Source organism: Gavialis gangeticus, unplaced genomic scaffold (assembly GCF_001723915.1).
Source record: "Gavialis gangeticus isolate Ggan-Ray unplaced genomic scaffold, GavGan_comp1, whole genome shotgun sequence".
In the NCBI taxonomy this organism is placed as follows: domain Eukaryota; kingdom Metazoa; phylum Chordata; order Crocodylia; family Gavialidae; genus Gavialis; species Gavialis gangeticus.
The window spans coordinates 38,390,848-38,402,688 of NW_017728993.1; the positions used below are offsets into that span (position 1 = coordinate 38,390,848).

General features: G+C 41.1%; 1 protein-coding gene across 2 annotated transcripts in view; it reads left to right on the forward strand.

Moving 5' to 3' along the window:
• Nucleotides 1-11,841, forward strand: part of LRRC8B (leucine rich repeat containing 8 family member B) — a 52,138-nt gene that overhangs the window by 7,772 nt on the left and 32,525 nt on the right. For both annotated transcript variants that reach the window (XM_019501577.1, XM_019501578.1), the window contains exon 3: nt 11,697-11,749. The gene's annotated coding sequence lies outside the window, so the exon portion shown is untranslated. The remainder of the gene's footprint in view (nt 1-11,696; nt 11,750-11,841) is intronic.

Below are 11,841 nucleotides of genomic sequence, written 5' to 3' on the forward strand. Positions count from 1 at the left end.
TTTTTTTGACCAACTGTGTAAGTGATAGGGAGATGGAGTATTTGGTTCTTTGGTATCCAAAAGCTTGTCTTTCTCGGGCCTGAGAAAAAAACATAGTGACAGAAGTGATATCTTATGTCATCAGACTTGGCAGAAATGCAGTCAGAAACAAAAAGAGGTTTCTTCTGCAAGTGATTGACGTGAATATCTTTATTATTTAGGTCTGAATTAAAACTTTAAACGAGTCAAAAGTGAATAATAAAATTTCATATCCAGTTTCCTCAACACTTAGATTTAAGATTGCTGGACTTGACAACCGTGTTGCCAGCATGATAGTTTGTATGCAAGCTAGTACCAGGTCTGATTTCTCTTCAGAAAATTTCTGCTAGCCAATACCATTTTAATTTAAGCAGAATCAAATGGTGAGAACTCAAATGGTATTTTTTCCATCCTGAAACAGTAAAAAACACAAATCTAGATTTTTACCATTTTAAAAACTGAATTGCAAAATTACTTACTTACACAACGTGCCTGGAACTTTCACTGTAAATGTGAATGCACTTCCATAATCCATTTCATGTTGTTATTTCACATCATATACATGGATGTAGTTTCTCTCACCAAGATTGATACTAGCATGTGAATTTCTAAGGAAGTAATCAACTCTTCAGACACTGGGCAGGTTAAATGAGGAAATGCCACGTTCAAAAAGCAATCTGTTGTGTTGATTTCAGAACCTGTCAGTGAGGTATTTGGTTTTCATTGCTGATTTTTTTCTGTAATGTCAATGGATTTTTTTAAAGTAATCTGTTTTTATAAATATAGTCTACTAAATTGGATGTCATAAGCATGCATTTTATTAACCAAAAAAACAACATTTTTCAGAGTCTTACACCATGGTCTGCACCGTATCATTAACCATAGAGTGGGGGGGGGAGAAAGAAAAAAAAAAAACAACTTTATCTGTATTGCTTTTTTGCCTCTTCAAAACAAACAAAACAAAAAGCTCTGTTAATTATTAGGCTACATTATAAGATTTCTATAGGTTAAATTAGGAGTGGAAGGGGCCTCTGGGCATCATCATGTCCAGTCTCCTACATTTGAATGCAGCATGTTTACTGACAGACTAGGGACAGAAGTTACACACAAACCAGTTTAAAAGGTCATCAGAAACTGGTTGAAACCTGTAACAGAAAAGAAGTTCAGTGTGCATAAACCACTTTCAAAATAGCTAGAACTGGTTTAAGATAAACCTGGATAGATGTAGTATCAGACTTCATTGATTTAGGTCAAATTGGTTTACGGAACTTCAGTCACAGATCTCTTCCTGGTTCAAGTTAACTCACAGTCCCCCAGCATCCCAAGATGCTTTGCAGCCTTGGGCTGTGCTGTCTGCTCCAAAAGAGCAAGGACTGCCTTGCTCCTCTGCTTGCTTCCTGCTTGTGTTCATCAGCCCATGTGGGAGAGGGGAACAGACCCCCAGACTCTCATAGCCTGGATCTACAAAACCCTCCCTCTATGGGAGGCACTCCCCTGCACAGCTGCTTGCCTTAGCTCTGCCAAAGGAGGGAAGGGGAAGGAGTTCCCAAGGCCCTGGGGGTGCAAACATCTCAGGGGGTTTCTTCCACCCTGACCTAGGGTCCCATAGCTAGGCACAGCCCTAGAGGCAGAGGGGAATTCCGCCCTTCCTCTTCCCAGTTGCTGATTGCTTCAGCCACTGCCACAGGAGGGAGGAAGGAGTTATCATCTGAGCCAGGTGTGGGGACAACCATGCAGCCCAGCATGGGGACAACAGAGAGCCCTTGCCTTGGCTGGTGTGGAGGGAAGACCCCCCCCCGGTCCCCCAGCCCAGGGCAGCCCCACAGAGCAGAGGGGAATTCTTCCCCTCCCAAACCCCACAGCTGCTTGTCTTTGCTGCCAGTCTCAGGGCAGCCTGGGGCAGCTTCAGGGAGCCGAGGGAAATTCCCCCACTCCTCCACAACTGCTTGCCTCAGCTGCTGTGAATCTGAGGCAAAACCAGCTATGGAAATATTACTACATAAAATGTAAGTGCAAAGGTTTTAATATAATTACTATAAGATCTGAATGAATAGTATTAGAAGCATAGAATCAGACTTTTTTGAACAAACCAGTAAAACTTTAAATTTGCAAATAGTTTAACTGGAATCTTTGGGGAGGGAGGGTTTGGGGCAGTTGGTTAAAAATTGTCATGCCTGAATTTCAAGCCAATGGTGATTTTTATATTGATACAAGGTGATAATTTATTATTTTGAATCTTTGAAGAGAAAGAGACTGAAACCAATTCCTGTAGTGCTTTGTTAGCAGATTTGGTGACATAAGAAAACTGTTTGCTAAGTAAACATGTTGTTTAAATATGAACATTGTAGTGACAGTGATTTAAATTCAGCAGGGCACTTAAAATGCATGATTAATTGAAATGGGATGGGATCATTAATATGCTCTAGTACTTTGCTACATTGGGGTCTTTTCAAGACCAGTGTGTAGTTTGTCTCAGCCTGACATTCTAATCCAAAGGTAAGGACTCTTCACTATTGTATTTGTGAAGTTACTAATTGAGTTTGGTCTTAAGGATATTAAACTTTAATTGCGATATTTTGATTTAAAAAATTCAGCTGTGCTTCATTTATTAGCTATTCAGAAATCATTGTTCCTATAAAAAGTTGATAATGAGTTTCAATTTGGTCAACTTTAACAAAGCCTGTTGTTGATGAACTAGTTTTTAAGCCTACCTGGATAGCACTCTTGTAAAGAGATTTTCAAATGGCAAAGTACGTTCCAATTACATAACGCACAATTTGGGCTTGAGAACAGTATAAAGAGCTTCAGAGGTAGAAGTGGGATTAACCAGAGTTGTTAGGACAGGCTCTTATATTTGTTGTTTTGAAGGCTTCTCATAGCAGTTTCATTAACAATCCTTGTGTTTGTGTGTTTTATAAGACACCAGATTAATAATGAATCATGTTTAGGTGTTAAAGGTTCATGTGTTTTCTAAAGCAAAAATGGTTTTGTAGCTTCTTCTACAGTCCCATGACAGCATAGTATGCAGGATGCAACTTAAAAAACATGATCCTGAAGTGTATTATTGAGCCTGAAAGACCTGGGAGACAACAGCACTCTTGCTACTTGAAGAATAGGACTAAGTTGTTTCTTAGGTGCTTCTTCTACCCTAAACCCTCCAGTAATTTTTGTAATGTCTTAACCTGAAAAATGTGACTATTTGCTTTTTCTAATCTATAGTGAACTGGGCTTCAGAGACTTGCATACATGTACTTACATGCACAATATCTGAGATTGAAAGAGGCAACCATACACTAAGGTTGTATCAACTTTGTGGCACCACTTTGGTTTATACCCACTAGACATTAGCTACTTCTGTGATTTCACATTTTATGAAGTATGTTTCATTTTATCAGGTTGGCTTTGAAACATGACTGACTTCTTTTGAAACTGGAAATATTTAATCTTGTTAAGTAAGATACTAACCACCATGAACAATTTAATCAGTTTTCCAATGACAGGAGTGCTACAGTCATATTATATACTTCCTTTTGTAGAGTTGCACACATATTTACAGTCCCGCAATTTAAATATCCTATTCTGTATGACTTGAAAATAATTAACTATGGCTTTCTTGTCTTTCCTTTTGGAAAACTACTTCTGAGTTTTGTCATATATCCATCCAATGTCAGCGAAATTTAGAAGCTCTTGAAAAGTTTTTCTATTCAGGATTCATTTAAGCTTCAAAATGTATTTCAGTGTGCTGGAAATTGACTTCGGTGAATGAAACGGACCCAAGCATAGGGATTCAGAAACAGACAAAGCCTCATATTAATAATCCTTGAAGGCCAATTCCTAATTCATCTCTCAGTGGGTGGGTATATTTGGTGGCTTTACACTGTCCCAGTCCATAATGGTACTCATAATGACCACAAAAGAAAGATTTCTTTGGGAGTCTCAGTGGGGTGAATGGGCAGTGTGCACTGATGGTGCATTCATTACCATAGCTGGCATTAGTTGATAGGAGTACTGAATTAAGCCAGCATGGTATGTCTAGGGTCTGTCATCCACTCCTCATCATTCTGAGAATGCCCAGTGTTTTCTTGACATCATCCAGAACTCACTTGGGTTGAAACTTGGTATCAGCCACTAGGTAGGTGCATAACGTGCACAGGAGTTTCATGGCAATACTTGTGAGTTTATTAATTATTTGCAGAAAACAGATGGACCTTGTATAGTTCTGTACCAAGAAAGTAGACTGATACAGGTTTTAGGCCTAACTGCTTTGTTGTTAGTTTCTTAGCATCCTTTCAGCTTGGTCTGCTAAGTAACAATAGCATATCACTGTGTGTGTGTATGGTGTTTTGTTTGTTTTTTTTTTAAATACAGATTAACTTGGAATTATTTTTGTAGCCTTAAATTCTATTATGAAATGGTTCCTTGCAATGTATTTGTTCAGGAGGAATACATCTGTTCCCTGTCTGTGTTTAATATAACCCAGAACTGGAAGAGGCTGCTTCTTCGAAGTCCAGTTGTCTGCTGTCACAGGCAACTACATAATGAAATCCTTTTCATAAACTTACCATGCTCCATTTTTTTCCCATTACACCAATTGGAAAGCGGTTTCTGAACCTTGCTGCTCTGATGGCTAGAAATTGTCTTCTAATTTCCAACCTAAATTATTCATGGTTCATTTAATCCCAGTTGTTCTTGCGCCAGCATTGTCCGTTAGCTAAAATATCCTGTCTGGTGCTCACCGTCCTGCCCTCAAAAGTATTTACAAAGAGCAATTATATCCCTGCTCAGCGTTCAGTGTGCTAGGGCAAGCAAGCTCTTATTCTGCTTTCATAAGTTCTCAATTTCTCTGATCATCTTTATGGTCTTTCTCCAAGGTACCTGTTCCAGTTTGAATTAATTTTTCTTGAACATGGGTGACTAGAATTTTATCTAATAATCCAAATGAGTTTGTGCCAGTGTCTTGTATGACAGCATTGCTTCCCAGTTTTGAGTGGTACATCCTCAGGTCGTACTAGCTGCTGGTTTGGTTTTGTTTTTTCCCCATGGCTGCATCTCAGCTGTGGCTTGTAGTCAGTCATCCTGTAAAAGGGTCTTTCTCCTATCATTTCCAAACTTACAATAAAATACTCTGCTATAAGATGAGATTTCCTATCTTAATCAAGTCACTTAGTGCATCTGAACGCTGTATGCCAACAACATTTGCTTACTCTTATTTTGTGACAAAATCATTAAGGGAAATATTAAATAGTCATCCTGCTGCCAGTCCTTGAGAGAGTCTTCTAAAGTTCCTTGTAGCCCATTAGGTTGTGACCAATTATAACTATTAACATTTGATAAGTTAGCATAATAAATGCTTTACGTTAGTTTAGATCTACTAAATTCCCATCGTCTTTCTTTGGTGATTATAACTAGTTTTCTAGAATCCAGTTTAGCCTGGCTAGATAAACCAAACCTCTGGTTAGTCTGAGCTTTGATAAACCTACATCATTTTTTAAAATCTAATTTATATTTGTCATAAATTTGTTCTGAGGTCCTGCATGCTTGTTCTTTACCTTAAACATAAAAATTAAAAATTTAAACTTTTTCTGCAGTTGCTTGAAACCCTTTCCAGTACGGTGACTGTTCTATATTCATATAACATATATTATTTGATTCTGGACTTGTGCCGATTCTTTCTTTGTTCTGAAATAAAATGAAAATTACCTTGTCCTACTGATTTGTTCACTAAGCTCTTGGAGTTTTGCTTCCACCTTGAATGTGATAATTTTTTTTTTTTTTAAGATGCTTCTTATTTCCATTTGCTTTCCTGTTATTGCCCCATGTTCTAAATAAATTTTGTTAAAAATAAGGAAACTAGTAATTTAGTTTTAGATTGTCTTTAATTTCAACTTGCTATCCCTACATAGCCCCTCTTTTTCTTTCTTGAAATGTGGCTAAGGCTCCTGGCAGACATTATATTTCCCACCATGATAAATGGTAGCATACCAAACTTTCAAATATTTTGTCAGGCAATTAAAAAAACCAAACAGCCACAAAAACAGTGAACCCACCTCAAAGATGCTACTTGCTAAAGATGGAACTTCTTTGACTGAAGGGTAATATATCACAGGTTAATCTGAATGTCTGCAGTGTTATTTAAGAACACTAGCCAATTGGCTGTCAGGAATGATGGTGGGTGGGGGCACTGCCACCCACCACCCCACGTCACCACCACTTTCCAGGAGAAGGGGTGGGGGGGAGCTTGCCCCTCTGTCCCCCTCAGCCAGCACCTTGTGCCACCACCGGGGTGGGGGTGGGCATGCAATTCCCTGTGCAAGTGCTAATAGGAACTACTTTAGGCAAAATGGGTTATTAATGGGACCAACATTCTGTTTTGGAGGCACTTTGTAACAGTCAATGAGCCATCACTGTGTTGTGGATCCCACTTCGGTTAGGTAGTAATTGTTGCCATTTAAGGTCATTTTCCAATTAATGCTTCATCCCTCCTCCATTCCTGTGTTGTTAGTAGGTAGTGCACAGCTGTGAGGACTCTCCCTGCTACACCTGGCCTCACACCCAGAGCTTGAGATAAAGCCAGGATTAACGGCTTATCACCAGACATTAGGATGCTGCTGCTGCTACTGCTACAGTACTCCCATCCCATCGCTAGTGCCTTTAGCTTTTTGCCTTGGTTCCCATTCTAAAAAAGTAGCAGCAGTGGTCTCTGTTCACATAGGATCATAGGGCTGGAAGGAACCCCAAAGGATCATCAGGTCCAGCCCCCTGCATGATCAGGAAAAACATCTGGGGTCACAGCACCCCAGCCAGGTGACTCTTGAAGACCTCTAGGGTAGATGATTGCACCATCTCTGTGGGGAGCTTGTTCCACAGTCTAGACACCCTAGCTGTAAAGAAGTTTTTCCTAATGTTCATCCTGAAACTATCTTCCAGGAGTTTGTGGCTATTGTTTCTAGTTTTCCCCCAGGGTGCCCTGGTGAATAGTTGTTCACCAAGCTCCTGATGTATGCTTCTGAAATAAAGGTAAGCTGCAATCGGGTCCCCTCTCAGCCTTCTTTTCTTTAGGCTGAAGAGTCTGAGATCCCTCAGCCTCTCCTCGTGTAGCTTGCCCTGATCATGTGGGTGGCCCTTCTCTGGACCCTCTCAAACTTTAGCACTCCTTGTTGAAGTGCAGCGCCCAGAACTGGATACAGTACTCCAGCTGTGGCCACACCAATGTTGAGTAAAGTGGGAGAATCACTTGCAAACAATTCATTAGCATGGATAAAGGCATTTTATTACAAGCCATGGATTTTAAGCCAGCAAGCAAGGAAAGGAGAAAACAAGTGGTTTTTAGATCATCAGGTCTGTCACTTGGTCAATTTTAAAGACTTCTTACAGAGGAACCCAAGCTGGTACAGTGGCCACACCATTGGTTGTACTGATTTGGATTCTTCTAAATGCTGATGCCAACCCCAGAAGTCAGCCTGAAGTCTCTCTGATCCCCCATCCTAGTGAACTCAGTTTGTGCAGTGCAGTCCAGGGCTATTTCACAATGAGAGAGAATGAACCATGGGGTGGGCTAGGGGCCCTGAGTCCATGTGGAGCAGGGAGGAGGTCTGCCACTACCTCCTCCCATCAACCCTAAAAGGCTTTCAGGCTCTCCCACCCAAATATTTCAGTATACTGTATATAGCTCCTATGGTTGTGGGCTCTTCAGAGCGGTGGTTGAACATTCCCCTCAAATAAACTGGATGGGGGCGAGGAAGCTTGCTCCACTCGCAAGCTGTGCATTTTGAGTGGTGCAGCAGTCGCCTGTCTTCAGACTTTTTGAGTTACTGGCTGACAGTTAAACTAGAGGCAGATTGATCATGACCTTTCAAGCCTCCCAGTTGGATCACGCAAGGTGGCTGTAGCAAATAGTGAAGTACACCATTGGGTATTCCTTGACATTCCAGGAAAGACCCAACTGCACTGGTGAGTTGTCATAGCGTGCCCACCCTCTCCATGAGACAGTCTTCAGAGACCAACATTTATTTACAGTAAGAGGCAAGCAAAGGTTGCTGCACTGTCTTGCACAGCAATAAGCAGGTGCTGCCTCTGCTGTGGAGTTAGATGCATCACGGTGACATTGTCCAAGGTACTAACATCCTGCAGTTATAGACCAGGGGCATTGGAGGGACCCAAAGTAATACATCATACTCAACCCCAGCCCAAAGGAGCAGGACAGACCCCACCAAGCACAGCCCCAGCCCCACCCCCACCCACCTCAAGTGGCCCACTGTGTTTTACAGCTCCCATGAGAGTTAGGAGACCTGGCCTCTACTTGTACCCAATAGCTGTCTGCTTGTGGCTTGCCAAGCATGGCCCCCACTTTCCTGGGTCCTTAGGAAAAGAGAGAATGAAGTTAATATTCTGAGAGTAGTCAGGGTGAATGAGCCTGTCCACTGGATGGGTGGCCTTGCAAGTTGCAACCATTGAGGAGTTCTTCATGCCCTCAGAGCAACAGTGAACTCCTGTTCATCCTTTACTGTCAGGCTGGCACCTGTAAATGACAGTGGTAGCACCTTGGGACCAAATAACAGCCTGAGGATGCAGTCAGAGACTTTCAGAAAATTTCCAGGTAGAGGAAGACTTGCACCTGCACAAAGATGGAGATGCTGGCCTCTTTGCTTCAGGCTAGCTGCTCCTGGATCATGGAGGCCAGGCAATGGAGGGAGGAACAGCAGATCTATCACCACCAGTGAATGGCCTCCATCAGGCACAGGATCAAGGAGTTGCAGTGCACCACTATGCAGTTTGTCAGGTGCTGTGCAGAGGTCAAAGAGTGACACATGGCCATTGCTGAGCATACAAATGAGATACTTGGGGAGTCCATGAGAGGTGATCCATAGACTCCTGCTCAACTCACATCAGACAAACCTGCAGATAGAAGGGATACTTTATGCTCTCTGTGTTGCTCTGCAATTTAACATACAAGTGGGACCATCCAGTTGCCCCTGGGGACACATGCTGCTACTGAGTTTCACCATCCTGCAGGAGTACCTTGAGACAGGAGCAGGAACAAGCACCCTCCATCCGTTGGACAGGCATGCCCCCACACCCTAAACAATTATCCAATAATGGCCACTGCACATGGAGATGTGCTGTGTGGATATGCTGTGGCTGTGCCAGATGCACAGCATGCTTACATTCACAGGGGAGTGGCAGGTTTCTTCTGTGGTGGTTTCATCTGTATGAAAAACAATACCTGTAATAGTATCACCCTTTGTTGATTCAAAAGCAGTTTGAAGAAATCTATCAGATACAGCCAGGAAACTAAAATATAAGCTGGGGTGATGGAAATGATTTGTTATGGGCTGCTTCTAGAAACAGGATAAAATATTCTGTCTGAAAGAGTAAAACACATATATAGGAAACATCTTTGGAGCTTTGGTTTGTTTTCCTTGAAAGGTCTTGTTTTTCCTTAGACTACACTTTTGCAGAAAGAACATCCCGAAAGACGAACATAATTTAGCTCCTTCCCCAAAATTTAAGCTAATGCTTGTGTGTGTGACATTTGGAAGGTCTAGATCTAGAAAGGGAGAGCTAATAAGGAAGTCCATAGAATGTTTCAGTTGGCAAGGAATCTCTTTGACAATCCTCAGTAGTTTATGGTTGTCAAAATAATAAGGTATCAAATTGGGTAGGTCATCCCTAAAAGTTTTTAATGTTGCATTATAAAGGTAGACTGCTGAGTTGTATGAAAAGCTATTGGGACAGTCTCTCAAGTTACTTGATGGATAACTCCAGCAGATGGCTAGATGTGCAGTGTTTGATCTTATTTATAGTTATACCCCTCTGTTGCCCCAGGATTCCTTTTACCAGAGACCCCCAAGGATTGACATGGCCCCTCATCCGATTTGGTATCAAGTGAACTTTATTAGTAACTCTTAGACCTATTACAAGATAATTAGCCTTGTAATATGACTTGGCAAGTGGTTCCTTAGATGTTACAACAGTGACCTTCGGGGGTACCAGCCTCAGATCCTCTGCTGTGTGTGGGATGTTAGTTTCCAGATTCCTTGTTACTCAGAGCAAGAATTCCAAGGCTGCTTCTGTCTCCCCAGGGTGGCAACGCAAACACACACTGTCTCTTTGTTTGTCCACTACTTTTGTAACTTTCTCATCTCAAACTTTCCAATCCTCAAGTTTCTTACCTCATCTTTTTAGATAAAGTACTTTAATCCTATTCCATTTTTGGTTTTCTTTCCTTCTAGGGAAACTACAGTACCTGGTAGCCCACTGTACCAATCACAGCACTCATTTTTTCCCAGTGCCTTAGGCACTCTACAATTTAATTACTTAGTTCCGGGAAGGCCTAAAGTTATAATAAGAGCCTGAGCATAACTCAGTTTGCCCACTCCACTCGTACTACCTGTTGTCAGTGCGTTTAATTCAGGATGTCCCATCTGCTACGACCAAACACTAACGAGTAGTAGTTTTTACCCTAGTCAGGTGGAAAAAAAGTCAGTCCTGCATTCACACTAACAACCACCTCCTCCTCAAAGTCTAACCTAGTGTTACAACTCTTTGTAGCTGAGAAATTAAACAGAGGTCCAAACCTTAGTCCTCTTTTTCTAACCTGTTGTTCAAATACTTTCAGATTCTCTGTTCTTTCTCTCTAAGGGTCATAGACTGTTACTGTGTGTTATTTGATCAACATACAGTTCTAATCAAGAGGTAATACACACAGAATGAGGTAGCATTGAACAGCAGTCTGAGAAAATAGCTTTTTAAAAATTAAATTAGTACAGCTACATATTCTTGTCATTGCATTACTACATAGATGCAACTGAAAAACATCTTGAAGTTAATAATGCAGAAGAAAATGTCTTGCTAGATTTCAGCATGGGGGGAGGATTCTTGTCTTGTCACAAATGGATTGCAACAGAATTAATAAGTTCAGTAAGACATAGTTTAGGAAACAAATTAGCTTTTATTTGCAGGAGCCCTTTTGTGTGTGCTTCCAGCACTATTAGTTAGATATTAATTTCCCCCAATCGCTCCCTTTGTACAGTTTGGGAATTGATGCCTCTTGATCATGTACTGAGGGACACCGTGAACTGGCCTGTCTTTGGGGAATGTTTACTGTGTGTGTTTCTGAGGCTCCCCAGTTATGACAGATTTTAATATTTTGTGAATGATACTTTTATGCTCAGGGCTTAAATACTTAATGATGTTTTAAGTTTTTTGGGTTTTTTTTTTTAGTGGAAGCCATGTATTTCTGTTCCATGATATGTCACCATTGCTAAATTCCCTTCCCTCCCCTCCCCTCCACTGTCTTTCCCCACCTTCCTCAGTTCTAGTGCTTGCTAGTTTTTCTGAACATACTGAGGATTGAGAGGGGGGAAAATACAGGTTTGTTTGTTATGCCCTACGAACCTGTATTTTCCCCCTTCTCAATCCTCACGCTGGAAATAAATGAACTGTGATGAAATCATGCCAGCAGGTGGTGTCTTTATTGAATTGGTCCTATCCTCATTATGTAGGAAACTCCAAAGCCTTTTTTCAGTAAAGAATATATTTTTGAAGCTTATGTTGCATTTTGTATAATATACTTTTTGAGGTTTTTAACGCATTACAGATAGTGAGAACATTCCGTAGTTGCCCATATATCTGTATTTAGGAAGTATGTTAATGAATCTACGATATTTTTATAAGAGTTGTCAAGAAGTCACACCAGTGCCAGAGCTTCTGAGTGATTAGTATATAGCAGGTAAGACCAGTCCTGAGTTTTGAGGAAAAAAAACTACCTTCTTACTCTGTACTAAAAAAGTGAAGGGAGAAATGGTTTTAATAGTGACATGT